The sequence below is a fragment of the Dermacentor silvarum genome, chromosome 8 (genome assembly GCF_013339745.2).
Source record: "Dermacentor silvarum isolate Dsil-2018 chromosome 8, BIME_Dsil_1.4, whole genome shotgun sequence".
Classification (NCBI taxonomy): domain Eukaryota; kingdom Metazoa; phylum Arthropoda; class Arachnida; order Ixodida; family Ixodidae; genus Dermacentor; species Dermacentor silvarum.
The window spans coordinates 39,221,456-39,237,480 of NC_051161.1; the positions used below are offsets into that span (position 1 = coordinate 39,221,456).

General features: G+C 48.3%; 1 protein-coding gene across 1 annotated transcript in view; it reads left to right on the forward strand.

Annotated features, from left to right (window-relative positions):
* LOC119462084 (rho GTPase-activating protein 18) overlaps positions 1-16,025 on the forward strand; it is a 229,414-nt gene that overhangs the window by 92,820 nt on the left and 120,569 nt on the right. The window lies entirely within an intron of this gene.

Genomic DNA, 16,025 nt, shown 5'->3' on the forward strand with positions numbered 1-16,025 from the left:
GCGAGACATGTCCACAAATGCTAAATTCACACCAAGTTGTATCTAATTACCATCAATTAAATTAATTACCATAAATGAAGGTAATTAAACAGGGCACATTTTCATAGGCGACACACCGTCAACTAATTTTGAACGAGCGCTCAATGTAGCAATTATTAAAGTGTTTCTCACAAGCGACAGCCGCCAGAGTTAGCCTTCGATCTGCACTCTTATATTCTTCTCCCACTCGGCAAAACGTTCTGGCCAGTCAGCAGGCGCGCTGAATAATGAGACTTGCTCGTTATTTGAGCGGTATCCAGTTGTACAATATGGGACAAAACAGGTGCTGTGTTTACGCCTCGTTTTCTGCGACGACATGTCGGTTCCGTCCGTGAACAAACACAAGTACGAACCATGCGCACAGAAAAGAACCCCAGCAATGACGTGCGGAGGCACCACACGCTACTTGCTCGAAAGCAACAACGCGCCGCAACCGACTGCGCTTACGAACGCGCATCCGAAGTGCACCCGAAGCGCAAGCGACGCGTGATGCGCAAGCGACGCGTGATGCGCCGCTCGGTTAGCACTAACGTTAAGAGGCAGGAAGAGAGCGGTGTGGATCAGAGAGCAAACGGGGATAGCCGGTATTTAGTTGACACTAAGAGGAAAAAAATGGAGCTGGGCAGGCCATGTAATGCGTAGGATGGATAACAGGTGGACCATTAGATTTACAGAATGGATAGCAAGAGAAGGGAAGCGCAGTCGAGGATGCCAGAAAAATAGGTGGGGTGATGAAGTTAGGAAATTTGCAGGCGCAAGTTGGAATTAGCTAGCGCAAGGCAGGGGTAATTGGAGATCGCAGGGAGAGGCCTTCGTCCTGCATTGGACATAACATATAGGCTGATGATGATGATGATGTTCTTTCGTAGTGTAATTATGCAAAGATTAGAGCGATGATCTAGAGGCGGCAGTACGATGTTCGCCCATGTGCCTCCGCCGCGGCTGCGGACTCCGCTACCGGGACCGCTGTGCCGTGGCCTATGGCAGCAGCGACAGCATTGGGCGGGCAGCAACTTTAGAACTTCTAAACAGCACAGAGGGGCGTGGCATTTCAGGAATCGCCCGACGTTTGTGCGCAGGCGCGAGTAAGAGCGGGTGCGAGAAATAAAATCTGGGGGCTTTTGCTCCTTGAACATCTGACTTAGCCTACGGAGGAGAAGTTTATTTGCTCGTTTTGTATGCGTTCGTCCCTAGGCGTGCCGGCATTGCGGAGTGAGTTTGAGTTTGTTTACGCTCGGACGCTGGCTGCCAACGCTGTGAACCAGGTGAAATAGTGGGCATGCACTGACGCCCCATTTGGTACCTTTAGCGTACAAGCTAAAGGTACGTCGGACGGGCACGACGCTACCGTGCCCATACACGATGCCATAGCCGTCGTGCGGTGCGCGCCGATGTCAAAGGGGCTGAAGGCGCCGACCCCTTCCGCGCAAGTTTTGTCTGTGTAGAAAACTGGAAGAAATATCGGTAATATTTTGATAGTGCTAACGAGAACAAAGTGCCGTCGAAGAAAACGAAAATTATTTCTTGATCATGAAGAGGAATTAGAAAATGAAAGAAGCGCCGATAGGTCGGATGGAGCAGCAAAGTTTTCGCGCAGAGGGCCGGAAGGGGAGAAAAAGAAGAGAAGCGGTGAATATTGATAGCGATGAGCACAGAGTTATGCACTGATTACGTGTACACGTTGTACATATGCACCCGTTCACGCTATCTGTGCACCTTGGTTCATCGCAGACACGTGTCGGAATATAAAAGGCGGTGCTGTACTTACAGCATCGACAAGGTCGCTCTCGCCGCAGATAAGCAATGCCGCAGCGCTGTTGCTGCACGCCGCGCACGCGCACTCTCCTGGCTTCCATAATCTGCTCTGAAAGCAGCCGGCCGTCGTCTATGGGAGCAGATAGAGTACATGCTGCTTTCTTTGATGGATAGGAAATAGGTATACCTGAGGCTGGGCCACGCGCATGTACCCATCAATGGTAAATGTGCTTGCCAACTGCTTTGCAGAAGCTCGGAATGGGGGGTGCAATTTAAGTTACTGAAATTGTGAGGTATATACGTCCCAAGGACAGCTCGTTAGAGACGCCCTAATGGGGGAATGCGAAATAATTTGCCACATTAACGAAACCACATCGCGAGAGGGATGGGAGGCCTTGCTCTCCAGCTCGGTGGAGGTGGGCCAGGTGGCTGCCATACTCCAGGCAAGCCGAAGAGCTCACGCCAGCGGAGCCCTAGAATAGGGGCCCCGACCAGCCTGACGACCGCTTGTATATTTTGTACAATAAAAGTTATCTGCTACTACTGGCCACCTAGGAACGGTTCCTTAACGTGCGTCGAAATCCAAGTGCACGAGCGTTATCGAACCCGCGATGTTCTTCTCAGAAGCAGAACGTTATAGCCCCCTATGGCCTCTGAACCGCCGCGGATGGTGGAATTGGGGCGGCGTCTCAATTTGCTAGTTCCCTCTTGAAATGCTGCATACCGTGATCCTTCTCAGTGGTCGTGGAATTCGTCACAATTCAAGCGGCAGTTTCACCTCGATTTTAAGCTCTGCCACACTTACTTGTTACACACTTGTCGTCCGCTACCGTTCCTCCCTAACTTGTTCTACATTTTGTCGTGTATACGTTTGTCTCTCGACAAGGCGTTCGCGACAGCATATACAGGGTGTTCAAAATTAAGCTTTATGGTTCTCTTAAAATTAGACACTGGGAGGCACGCGAAGACCACATATGCAAAGTTACGTTGCCAGGGGGGTACAAGGTGAGATAATTATCGCTGTCAGCAGCCCAATGAACTAAAATTGAATAATTACCTTTTTGTTGACTGCACTAAGTGGGTATGTTTGTATTGAAAAGTTAGAGGCAGTCGTGTTTCTACACAGTATCAGTTGGAAGAATTCTTCTAGCGTTTCTGTGCTTCGAGATATCCGACTCCTAATTTTAATTGTCGTTCGCATGATTACACATGCAAGAGAGTTAGGATCGGAGCACAGCACAGGCTAAACGCCGCACGCAACAGCCGCGTCACACCAGGGAGGAGCTTTGCGCCGATCGTCACATACTTGCATGCGTAATCATGCGATTGCAATTAAAATTTGGAGTCGGATATCTCGGAGCACAGACATGCTAGAATAATTCCAAGTGAAACTGTGTAGAAACACGACTGCCTCCAACTTTTGAATACAAACATACACACTTACTGCAGTCAATAAAAAGTTAATTATTCCATTTTGGTTCATTCGGCTGCTGACAGCGATAATTATAATCTCAATTTGTGCCTCCCAGTGCCTAATTTTAAGAAAACCACAAAGCTTAATTTTGAACACCCGGTATATTGCTACGAGGCACTGCAGTAGCGAACGATGATGACAGGAGTGACGAAGACGTCGATCGCTGATAGTCGCGCGCACGGGCTTCATCTTGTATGCCTGTCTTCTGCCCGTTGTATATATCTTCTAAATAGATTGTCAAGCGTCTTTTCTCCCCGTAGCATTTTACTGGAGGTGCGGGTTTTTCAAGTACCAAGATGGATTTATGCAGAGGGCGCTTCTTGGCTACATCTACAATGCCAGCTCAAGGCGGGGACGAGAATGCCTCGGGCAGGTCGCCATCCGTGCCTCAACCAACCGCCCCGTCGTCTTCACACAACCGCGTGACCTAGGTACCTTTTCTGGCTCTGACAACACCGACGTCGAAGATTGGCTTCACCTGTATGAACGACCCACCAGACCTTCCCGAGACTGGCGAGTCAACTTGCGTACTCGCGCTTACCGCGTTTGGCGACATCGCCGATGAGCATCGACGTGACCCTTTCTTGAGAGACATCATTCTCAGCCTGACGGATCTGACAAGTTACCCCTCTTTGGGTATGTTTATGCTGCAAGATGGCATATTGTACCGTTACAGCATGCACCCTGATGGCCCTGAACTGCTGCTGGTCGTTCCCAATTATATGCATCACACTGTACTGGCACAGTTGCATGATGTTCATGCTGCTGGTTATCTGGGAGTCTCAGACACATGACCGTGTTCGGCGTCGTTTCTTTTGGCCCGGTATTTACCGTTCCGTTTGCCGTTACGTCGCCTCCGGTAAATCTTGTCAGCACCGCAAAAAAAAAAAAAAAAAAAAAAAAAAAAAAAAAAAAAAAAAAAAAAAAAAACCAGCGGCCCTACCAGCTGGCCGTATTCAGCCTATTGAAATACCATCTAGGCCATTCTTTCGGGTTGGTCTTGATTACCTTGGCCATTTTCCTTTATCGCTTAGTGGGAACAAGTGGATAGCAGTTGCTATGGACTACACCACCCGGTACGCGATCACGCGGGCTCTCCCTACCAGTTGTGCAACCGACGTCGCTGACTTCCTTCTCGAAGATGTGATACTTCACCACGGCGCTCCCCGACATCTCCTTACCGAGTCGGGCCGCTACTTTCTTTCACAACCTATAGTGGGATACAACTTAAAAAAAAAAAAAAAAAAACAGCAGTTGGCAACAAAGGCACACGGACCGCGCGGGGTTGTGTTACTCCGCCAGCCAATCACAGAAGCAAACAAAATTGTCGTCATGTGACCTTTTCAAAATGGTGTCGTGTTTGATACGACTGTACTGATACGACTGTACCCAGGCGCGGATCCAGGGGGGATGTCCGGATGTCCTGACTCCCCCTCAGATTTCTGCATCGCCCCCTCGCTGACAGGGGGATGGCCCTGTCGCAAAACAATATGGCCACCAGCATTCTTGAAGAGCATTTTTCGCGAGTACCAGTGATATCAGCCATGTATAGAAGTAAAGGTAGCTCGCTCACAAGCTTAGTTGTATTCCGTCAGAGTGTGGTGTCGCGAAGTTGCCGTAGTTGTTTTTTCTCATGAACACCTTGGACCTCCTGGCGCCGGCGGTGCCTTACTCGTCCCGTCGGTGGCGTCGAATGAACGATGTTGCCAAGCACGCCGATGTCCGGGCGAGCGCCTTCGCGCCTGATCAACTTAGTTGCCCCTTGGGGTGTCATCGGTTGCCTCATTGGCTGTCATCGGTTCCGCGACCAACCTGCTTAATGAAAGAGATCACTTGCTGAAGTGTTCATATACAGTGTTTGTCCGAAAAGAAATGTCAGTGATTATATTGTGAAGCGACTAAACGTCGCAGCGCGCTAAGACCAGTTGGGATTGGTGGAAGGGGAAGTTAGCATACGCACGCGTGGTCGCTCAGTCGTCTGCGACAATCTGGAGAGTAAGGACAAGGTTTTTCGTCAACTCATTTTTATTTACCGTGCAAGCCGTAATGCAGCGCTCGTTGGAATAAAGGATTGCCATCGAGTTGTGTGTGAAACTCGGCAAGTCTGCAGTGGAAACTTTTCCAATGATAAAGACAGCTTTTGGTGATAATTATTTGTCAGAACGTCAAGTTTACCGGGGGCACAACGCCTTTTTAGAAAGTTGTGAAGAGGTCAGCGATGAAGCCCACGCTGTACCGCCATCAACGACCATCAGCGACGAAAATGTGACGCGCGCGAGAGATCTTTTGTACTCAGACCCTCGTTTGGGTGTCCGTTTAGTGGCACAGACAGTAAACATTCGAAAAAGCACCGTTCACGAGATTTTGACGAATAATTTTCAAATGTGAAAAGTGTGCGCGAAGACCTTGCGCAAAATATTAATGGACGACCAACAATCAAGCCGAGTTGAAACATGACAGGAGGTTTGGGACTTGTGCGAAAGTGACCCCCACGTTTTGGACAATGTCATCACAGGTGACAAGACTTTGATGTTTGAATACGACCCCGAAACAAAAAGCCAAAGTGCCAAGTGGCACAGCTTGGCGTCCCCTCGCCCCAAGAAGGCCAGAATTAGCAAGTCAAAGTTCAAGACCATGCTGATTGTGTTCTTTGACATCAGTGGCCTTGTCCACCATGAGTTTGTACCCCACGGCACAACAGTGAACGCCAAATTCTACGTGAAAGTGCTCAAGCGACTCAAACGAAGGATTCATCGCACCCGGCCTGATATCGGGGGCGATTGGAAACTTCACCATGACAACGCACCATGCAGCCTGCACCGCCTTCCTCGTGACCTGCTTCCTGGCCGATTGAAAGATGTCAACAGTTCCCCAGCCACCCTACAGTCCCGACGTGGCTCTCCCAGGCTTCTTCTTCTTTCTGCACAATTCACATGAAAGGACATCATTTCTCGACAGTTGGCAAAGTCGAAGAGGCTTGCACCAAGGCTCTAAAGGACATTCCTGAGGAGGCCTATACCGTGACGCCTTCGATGGTTGGAAATCTCGCTAGACGCAATGTAACGACGCAGGAGGAGCCTATTTTGAAACATTTTATTGTGTTGTACCAATCTGATCAATAATTTCTTTTTAATCGACTCACTGACATTACTTTTCGGACAAACCCTGTATAAATAACAACTAGCAGCTAAACTAACTACGCATGGGCAACTTTTTTAACTGTAGCCCTCATTGTGATCACAGTGACACGTTGACAATATCCAATACGAGCACAGTACCGTTCGTACGCTACAAGTTTTTCATTGTAACTTCGCAGTTTTATTGCCGTACATTAGGCATAGTAGGGTCAAAGCCGCTGGATCCGTTTATCTGAGTGGGCGTTCTCGCGGAGCGGGGCGAAGTCTCGAGCAGCGGTTGCGAAGTGGGGGAGCGTGACGTCAGCGGTCAACGCCAGCGCGCGGGCCAGGGATGGCGTCGCGTGGTTAGAGAAACGGGAGCAGTTGCGCGCCTTGTGTAAAAGGATGACGTCGCGCAGGAAACAAAACATGAAGATGCTGGCTCGCGCTCTCGGCTACTAGAACGCATCGTTCTTCTTGTAGGTGGTGTCGTGAGTCTTCATACGCGGCGATTCGCATATCGTAAACAACAAGCGTAGTAGTTGCTGCGTTGGAGCTCCAAAGCAAAGGAAGGTGTCTCAGCCGAACACAAAGAATCTCCTTAAGGAAATCAATGTGTCCCAACAGAACTCCAAAGACGGGCCCGTGCTTACGCATTTATAACGAACCTGTAACAGATCATCCCAAATTTTATTTTAAGAAACAATACAGGCTAGATATACCAGGTGTTCAAAATTAAGCATTATGGTTTTCTTAAAGTTAGGAACTGGGAGGCACGTGAAGAGCACCTGCGCAAATAAGTTATGTGGCCAGGGGGACACAAAGTGAGGTGATAATTATCGCTATCAGCAGCCGAATTGACTAAAATTGAATAATTAACTTTTTATTGACTGCAGTAAGAAACACGACTGCCTCTAAGTTTTCAATACAATCATACCCACTTACTGCAGTCGACAAAAAAGATTGTTCAATTTTAGTTAATTGGACTGTTCACAGCGACTATTATCATCTCACTTTGTGACCCCTCTGGCTACATAACTTATCTGCACGGGTGGTCTTCGCGTGCCTCCCAGTGCCTAATTTTAAGAAAAGCATAAAGCTTAGTTTTGAACACCCTGTATTATCAGGCACAGCCGCCAAGCACATGGCTGTATTGGGTAACGTCCTTTTCCTATAAGCTCGGAGAAACCGATATCTGGCTTCGCTACAGGTCTTCTTCCTCTTTCTGGGGTTTTACGTGCCAAAACCAGTTCTGATTATGAGGCACGCCGTAGTGGAAGGCTCCGGATTAATTTTGACCACCTAGGGTTCTTTAACGTGCACTACAACGCAAGCACACGGGCGTTTTTGCATTTCAACCTCCATCGAAATGCGGCCGCCGCGGCCGCGATTCGATCCCGCGATCTCGTGCTCAGCAGCGCAACGCCTGAGCTGACTGAGCCACCATGGTGGGCTACAGGTGTTGCTCTAGACGTATAAAACGCGGGTTTATCGTGAGCAGAAACGGTAAATATCGGTAAATAAGAAAGGCTACTATCATCATCATCATCATCATTGACAGAAGCTGACCCCCCCTCAGAAAAAACCTGGATCCGCCCCTGACTGTACCACTATAATAGATGAGTAAAAACCTATAAAATTACGCGCTTATAATTTAGTCTTTGTGGTTACCGCCTTATTTACGTAACAGGGAAAGTTCAATTGAAGTATGAAGGACGAACTATTTGCAGAAACAGTGGCTGGCGGTTACGAGGGCGTGGGTGGGGCTTCACTGCAGACTTCACTGCAGACTATATATATATATATATATATATATATATATATATATATATATATATATATAATGTAACTCGGGGATTACTGCCGGCTTGGCTAAATAAAGTCGCCTATACATGATATGCATGTAGTAGCATTTAGTCGTGCCAAGCCAAGCAAGCGTTGTTCAATATGCTTGCTGTGTCACCTGTGCTTGTGAAGGGCGATCCCTTCTCGGGTTACGAAGACAAACGGCTGGCAGTGGTATATATAGTCTCATGGGGACTGAATGTGTAGTAGAAGTTGTAAACTTTATTTAGAAAAAAAAAAAAAGAAAACAATTGTGCGATGAACTGGGTTCCTCAGGCAAATATTTGTCCCAACAGGGTCAAATCGGGAAGCGAGACCTGATAAAGTTTGGAACACTCCTTCCGGCAGCGTCACTCCCATATCAGTGATGAGACTTCTGCTATTGCTTTTATCGAATGTTCTGCTTAGTCATGACGTCTAAAATAAGTGTTCGACCAGTGGCCAAGTGGCGGAGGTTTTGAGAAGTTGAAGGCGCTCTTTCTGATGCGTGTACTGTATAATATCACGTGGCTTACGTAGCTGTTCTTGACATCATTGTCTAGCCCCAAAACAGGTTTATTCAGCATGTTCAGAAAGTGTTCCTTGGGGAATTCCTAATGTACAATGCTTATTTCGGCAGCCAACCGGGCACATCCTTGGTTAACCTCCCTAACTTTCCCTCTTCGTTTCTCTCTCTCAACTTCTTCATCCCAAGAACAGCTAATGAGTGGCACAACCACCTTCTTGCCTCCATCGTTGCCATATCCGTGTGCGTCCCTGTAATGCCTGAGAGTACGGAAATAAAAAAAATACACAAACAAACAAACAAACAAACAAACAAACAAACAAACGAAAACGAACGAACGAACGAACGAACGAACGAACGAACGAACGAACGAACGAACGAACGAACGAACGAACGAACGAACGAACGAACGAACGAACGAACGAACGAACGAACGAACGAACGAACGAACGAACGAACGAACGAACGAACGAACGAACGAACGAACGAACGAACGAACGAACGAACGAACGAACGAACGAACGAACGAACGAACGAACGAACGAACGAACGAACGAACGAACGAACGAACGAACGAACGAACGAACGAACGAACGAACGAACGAACGAACGAACGAACGAACGAACGAACGAACGAACGAACGAACGAACGAACGAACGAACGAACGAACGAACGAACGAACGAACGAACGAACGAACGAACGAACGAACGAACGAACGAACGAACGAACGAACGAACGAACGAACGAACGAACGAACGAACGAACGAACGAACGAACGAACGAACGAACGAACGAATGTAACAGTAAGGCGTAAGATCAACAGAAACGAAGAGAGTTGAGCTATGCAGCAACATTATCAGGGCACGAGAAAAAAAAAAAAAAGAGCGGACAATAATCCACTATTAATCTCCTCGCTGCGGCGCATCCGTGTAAGATTATCGTCGGCCCCAGACAACGATATGCAAATGTATACGACTCTCGCTTGCGTGCTCAAGAACCCGGCTTGCTTTGAAATAGAGAGAGAGAGAGAGAGCACCGTCGTTCGCACGACCCGCGTGGCTTCGAGCGCGCGCACGTGGGAAATCGGACACACCCATAAGTGGTGGTGTGCGTATCACCGAGAGGACAATGGCGGCGATGGAGCTAGGCCAGCGTCGGGCGCCCCGGTCTCGTGCGGGAGCCGGTCTGCGGTGACGGTGGGCAATTCTGCGCGTCAGAGAGCCCCCGACGGTTGCGAAACACCGGCGCAACGAATGAAAGTGAGATACAATCGTGCCCTTAGCATTATACCAGTTGATGCATCGTCGTAATGACACGGTGTGGGACGCTGCGGCAGACGTGGGACGTCCGGTGGAAAACGCGCCAGCAGCGGAGATAAAGTTCACGAAACAAGCGCGTCGCTTCAGCATAGAGGAGGCAGCGTGCTTGAGGGTCAGCGGACAGTCGGAAAGGTTAACCAAACCCTCATCTTACGTTCGTAACCTATGAAGCACTGCTTTTCACTGTCTGGTTGTCCGACCTCCATGAACTTCGTCGGAGTTAAGGAGGCAGGCGGACACCGGTCTGGAGATGGGCCAATGACTATCAGTGTTTGTATAGTAAGAGTGAGGTAGACAGGGAGGTGAGGCCACCTTGTGTCAGACCCCACATTAATCCAGTTTGATAGAGAGAGAGAAGGAGAGATAAAAGAGACGAGAAAGGCAGGGAGGTTAACCGGAAGATAGATATCCAGTTCGAATTGAAAACGTGGAGCAGTGGGATTTATGCTCAGTCAGACTTTCCCACTCCGTCTGTCTTCACTGAACTTCCCGTCAGCAGCCACTTTTCACCCGTGCAACACATATTTTTCTGATTGCTCGTATGCTGCAAGTGACGTATATATAATTCACCTAAATATATAATGTCCTTAACAGTGTGGTATATGTTATGGCTCGATTACCCGAGGCCTTGAATCTTATTCAATAATCTACATTCCCTTCTCGGGTTACAAACGCAAACGGCTGGCAGCGGTATATATATAGTCTAGCTTATATCTCCCACCGGCATGTTTGGCAATATTATAGCGGACGATTTCTGCCTTTCTTTAAATTTTCAATTTTCTATTGCTCTCTCTTAGCGGACGTCGTCTGGTTTATGCTGTTCCTCCGTCGACGGCAGAAGGAAGCACCTATGACAGGCTCAGTACGGATAGCACGTGGTGCAGCAGGATAGTTTAATACAGGATCAATCACCGACGTTTCGTGGGCACTACCGCTTCAATCCTTGTGTTGCGTCGAAGTGTACATTGAAGGAGCTGGAGAAGCCATCCGTCTTGTGTGATTGCGTTACACACAATACTGATAGCGATTGGCGTGCTTCTTAAGCTGCATCTGACCTAACCATCTCAGCCGCAGTGTACGATTGCCTGCAGAGACTCCATCTAAAATGCCTCGCAACCACACTCGCAGCGCCACCTGCAGGCAGAATTGAATATCTGAGTGGTTTACGAGTGTAGGTTACCGATGCTTCGCCTTCGCCAGCCCTTCTCCGTCGTCTCCGGACTCGTATGGAGTCTCGCGGTTTGGTTGCTCTAAAGAGATTTCATGTTCTTCGCTTTCCAAAACGGCAGCGACATCATGGCCTTTGAGAACTTGCAGCGCCATCTAATCTCTTTACTGCGATTCCCACGTACAGTTGTCGCTAAGGCGAATTCTTTGACATTTAGCGATCTTGCCGTAATTTGTTTCTTTATTTCTGGTTTGTTTTAATTTTCATTTTATTTATTTTCTCCTCCTACTCATGTCATTTCTGTCACACTATTGACCCTTTTCACGGAGCAGTTTGTTTTAGAGAAACGAGATGGCGCTCACGGCGGCGCGCCATACGTCTCCTTAGCGACCGCGCACGAATACGAAACCATTCCCGCTTCTACCTTGCTTCTGTGCGATCAGCTGTCGGAAATGCAACCGAGTTTTCGCTAACACACTGTGCTCTTATCATGCTAGATTGAATCATGCGGATTGAAGACGTGTGCAGTAGTTGGCTGCAAAAATAGTGACTGGCATGTTATGGAATGGAATGAATTTGTTCGGCCAAGTTCGCGAACCGCTGCTGCAACTGTACGAACGTGTTACCGGCACTTCCGAGATGTACGGCTTTCCTCGAGGATACAGAAATTTGCTCATCCGCCAGCCTTGTATCGCTAACCTTCAAAGAAAGGGCTTCATACCCAGAATGTCGGCAAGAGTGAGTACCACTCATTAAACAATGACAGTGGGAGTAGCGCCGCTTCCTGTCATAGTAAGTTTCGCGCACGTTATCTATACACATCTGTTCCAAATGGCAGGAAAACTTACGCCCACTCTATCGCCGACGTATCAAGAATAAGTGAATGGGCACACACTTGAATATATGCGCTCTGTATACGCACAATAAATGACGGACTACACCTATGGCGCACGAATGGTCGAAGCTGAATGTTTCGTAACGGTCCACAAGAGTAAGCGACTTACTAGCCGTAATATATATTTGCTACAAGGTGTTACAATGTACAAAACAGCTACGTTTCAAGCCTTGTGCGCAGCAAGAACAAATCTATCGGAACTGAGCACACCCGCGAGCGATTAGGCAGAAAATAATCAGATAGTGGCCGCACCGAGGAACTTCACTGAGTCAGAGACTGACAAGCCACTGCTTCAAAATATTTGCCGAATAAAGAACAAAAAGCAAAACACACTAATCCTGACTGAATTCATAATCGGAAAGCTTGGATAGCTTGGAATACATATTTAGCCCCACATTTAGAACAAGCACCATCTACGCTGCTTGCGCCGTTTAGACATAGCTTAATCGGCTCCGAAAGCGCTTTTGCATGTCCTCCGAAGCTGTGATCAAAGCTTTGTGTCGTCCACCTAGTCACCGTCTACGATATCTCCGACAACAGAGGTTTTCTAAGCCGCGCCGGCGTCATACACTTCCATTGTAAACAAGGAGGCAACGGAGGCAGTTGAGGCAAGCAATGGACGCGTCACCACGTGATCAAATATGGCAGCGCCCACGGGATCGCCGCGAAAAGGGTCAATAAGCAGCAAGTTCTGCATGTTGCAAAGCTGATATCTCCAGTTTTCATTAAACTCCTTCTCTCTGTTAGTGTTCGAGCATTTGAAGGTAGACCGATACCGTCAGTTTTACCGACGGCTTTGTCGACAATGAAAACGGAGTTAGTGCAGCGGTATTTGTAAGTTTGATGTTCAAGGTGGTATGTACTACCCGACTTCACACTGTTAGCAGCCTGTTGTCGAACTTTCTGACAGCAAGCCCGCGCGCGACATGCGGTCGTTACAAGAGTTTCCTCTGGATATCTGCGCGCAGGGTTCGTTGGGCATGCATTGTCAAAAAATTGCTCAGCCACAGTTTCAATTTGGTATTTCGCTGGCTTATAGCACAGTCACCTGCCATCTACCTCTCTTTCTCCCTGTCTCTTCCATTTCCCCTTACCCCTGTTAGGGGTAGCAGGCTAGAGACACGCTCTCCAGGCCGACCTCTCATTCCTCATCATTAAAGATATCCTTCTCCTCCTTGGCTGGCTTCCCTCGCATGCGGGCGTAGTGGGTAATGAGAGCCTTGCTCGCAGTATCTTAGAGACCAGACAAAGCTCCTCGAAACCATCAAAGACTCCTATGAAATCGCCAGTGGCCATCTTCAGTCCTTGTAGTGTAGTCGATATCACAACAGTTCGATATGTGTGCAAGGCACGGCTGGGCTCGCCGACCAAGGGAGGACTCGCCTCCGCAGAGTGAACTCCTTTGGCTTCATGTTCTTGCACTCGCACGTGTTTACAACACCTTTCCTTGCTCTCCATTTAATTTAATATTTCCATTCCCGCTTCCTTCATTCAAGAGGTTTATCAAGTTACTTGTGAACGGAGAAAAGGTTTCGCAACGAAGAGAAGTCGGGAACTGCTGGTCTGAACGCATTTAACTGTGCCGAAGGAAAGCTTGCTTTCAGCACAGTTCCCTCAGAAACTGCTAATGGCCAGTTTCGTAGGGCCGACATACTTTAAAGAACTATGTTGTACCGTTAACTGCAAGAAACACTTCTGTTTCCTAAAGTTTGTTTCAATATTTGAAATTTCACTGCACCCATCTCCAAAAAAGAAGTTTGGCGGTGGGTCATCGTTCATACACTGGCCTCCCTCCGCTCGAGCCGTCTGCAACTGTAACCTGGCTGGTTCAGAGCGATAATCGGTACGACGTCGCGGAGCCGTGATTGATGCCGTGCTGACCCCCGCCGCGTACTTAAGGAGGCAAGTCACGAGAGACGGCAATCCAGCTACGCGATGCAGCAGCTAGCGAGCACACAGCGGTCCGGTTCAGCGGGGCAGCCCCCTCGCCGGCCCGCTTTCTCCTTCCTTGCCTCGCCCATTTCTTTCGATGTTCCCCTTCGCACCCACGAACTCGACATTTCCCCTCCCCCTCTCTTCATGTTCCGGCGGCTGGAAGTAATCAGATACCGCCCAGCGCTACACAAGCTGCCAAAGGGCTGATATGATAACACTGCGGGTGAGCGTATAACGACCAAGAAGTAGCGCGCATTTGTAAAGTTATGTGCTCGTAATCTATGCCACGTAAGGCGCACCGGGTTGCTGTTATGTGTGCGGGCAATTTTCTTGTAGTACAAGTGCGACTAACTGCAGCTGACCGATGTGCGAGCGCTTGAAAAGGCTGAAAAAAAAAAAAAAAATAAGGGGTGCAAGGAATAAGTGTTGAGGACAAAACAAGCTGGATTAACAATACAGCTCCAGAGAAATTTCGCGCGGCGACCACTTCGTGGAGCGCTCAGCTGGCGTGAAGATTTCAAATGTAGGAACAGCTACACGTAATGATGTAGAAAGTTTTGCGGGAAGAGGAGGAAATGTCATGTCCTAAAGCACATTATAAGAAGATGGTCTCGATTTTGTACATGGTTCCAGGCAAGGTGTCGAGTCAGTGTAAACTTGAACGGGAGTCATTCCACCGTTAATCGTTTCATGCTCTTTTGGTGTTGAATAGATGTTAACAAATCAAGCACGTTATCGACCGATGACCGACCGCGCCGGAAGCCCGCCATTGCATTCGGATATACCTCATTATGTTCCAAGTACCATTCAAGGCGCGTCAACACCATCCTTTCCATTAGTTTCCCTACGCAACTGGCAAGAGCGATGGGACGGTACGATGCAAAGTATAATGGAGATTTAGAGCTCTTAAGTAAAGGTATTAGGCGGCTGACGTTCCACTCACAAGGAATCAATTCTTCGCGCCAGGATTCGTTGTATCTCTCCAAGAGTACACTGCGGGCTTTGTGGCCAAGGTTTTCAAGTGCATTTTCTGCGACTCCCTCGGGCTCAGGCGATGATGACTTCCTATAGACAAGTCGCCAGCGCAGCTTCTAGCTCCTCCATAGAGAACAACAGATCCATGCGAGAGTCTTAGGATGCCGCAACATCACGTGCTAATGATACAGGTCGTGATGGCAAGCCAGCGATTCTTGCGCAGAACTCCTCAGCAACGTCGATCTCATGTCGTCTTTGATGCAGGGCAAGAGACTTAAAAGTGTGGCGCTGTTGCGGAGACGATTGTAGGCCACGCAGAGTTCTCCATATGTGGGACAGAGGCTTACGAGGATTCAAGGACTCGCGATATTGTGAAGAAACATTAGGAAGAACTCGGAAGCAATATTTTTTGCAACTTGTTTGGAGAGTAACTAGCGTATGTAATGCGGTCCTGTACAAAGGGTGGGGGGCCAGAGACCGCACATTTTTAAGTTTTGGCTGGTTGCCCGGATTATCTCGCTTTGTACTCGCAACTAGCCGGCATGTTCTCGTTTTGAATGCCCGGATAACAGCTCTGGCTTTTGGCTCAAGGTCACTTGAAGGTCGCCGACAACGGGAGCTAAATGATGAGTAAAACTCTGGTCAACATTGTTCTTAAGTTATTAAGACTCAGGCGTGAGACGGACGACCCGACGTTCGATGGAGGGAGCGCTGCGAGTTTGACATAGGGCCCCGTTGGGAACGGCGACGAATGGCAAACTTCAAGGGTTGCTAGACATCACAGAATCGAATCAAGATGACGAAAAGTTACAAAGATATGTGCATTACAATCGCGCTAGAGTGATAGGAAACTATTTGATTGGTGCGAGACTCGCTGCAAAAAAAATTCACTAGACTGTCTTTAGGTATCCAAGTTATCCTTCATATCCTACGTAGACCCTAATACAGCTATGGGACAGTATCGCTCTTTAAGGTTGTTTTTGCTGTCTACTGTTAT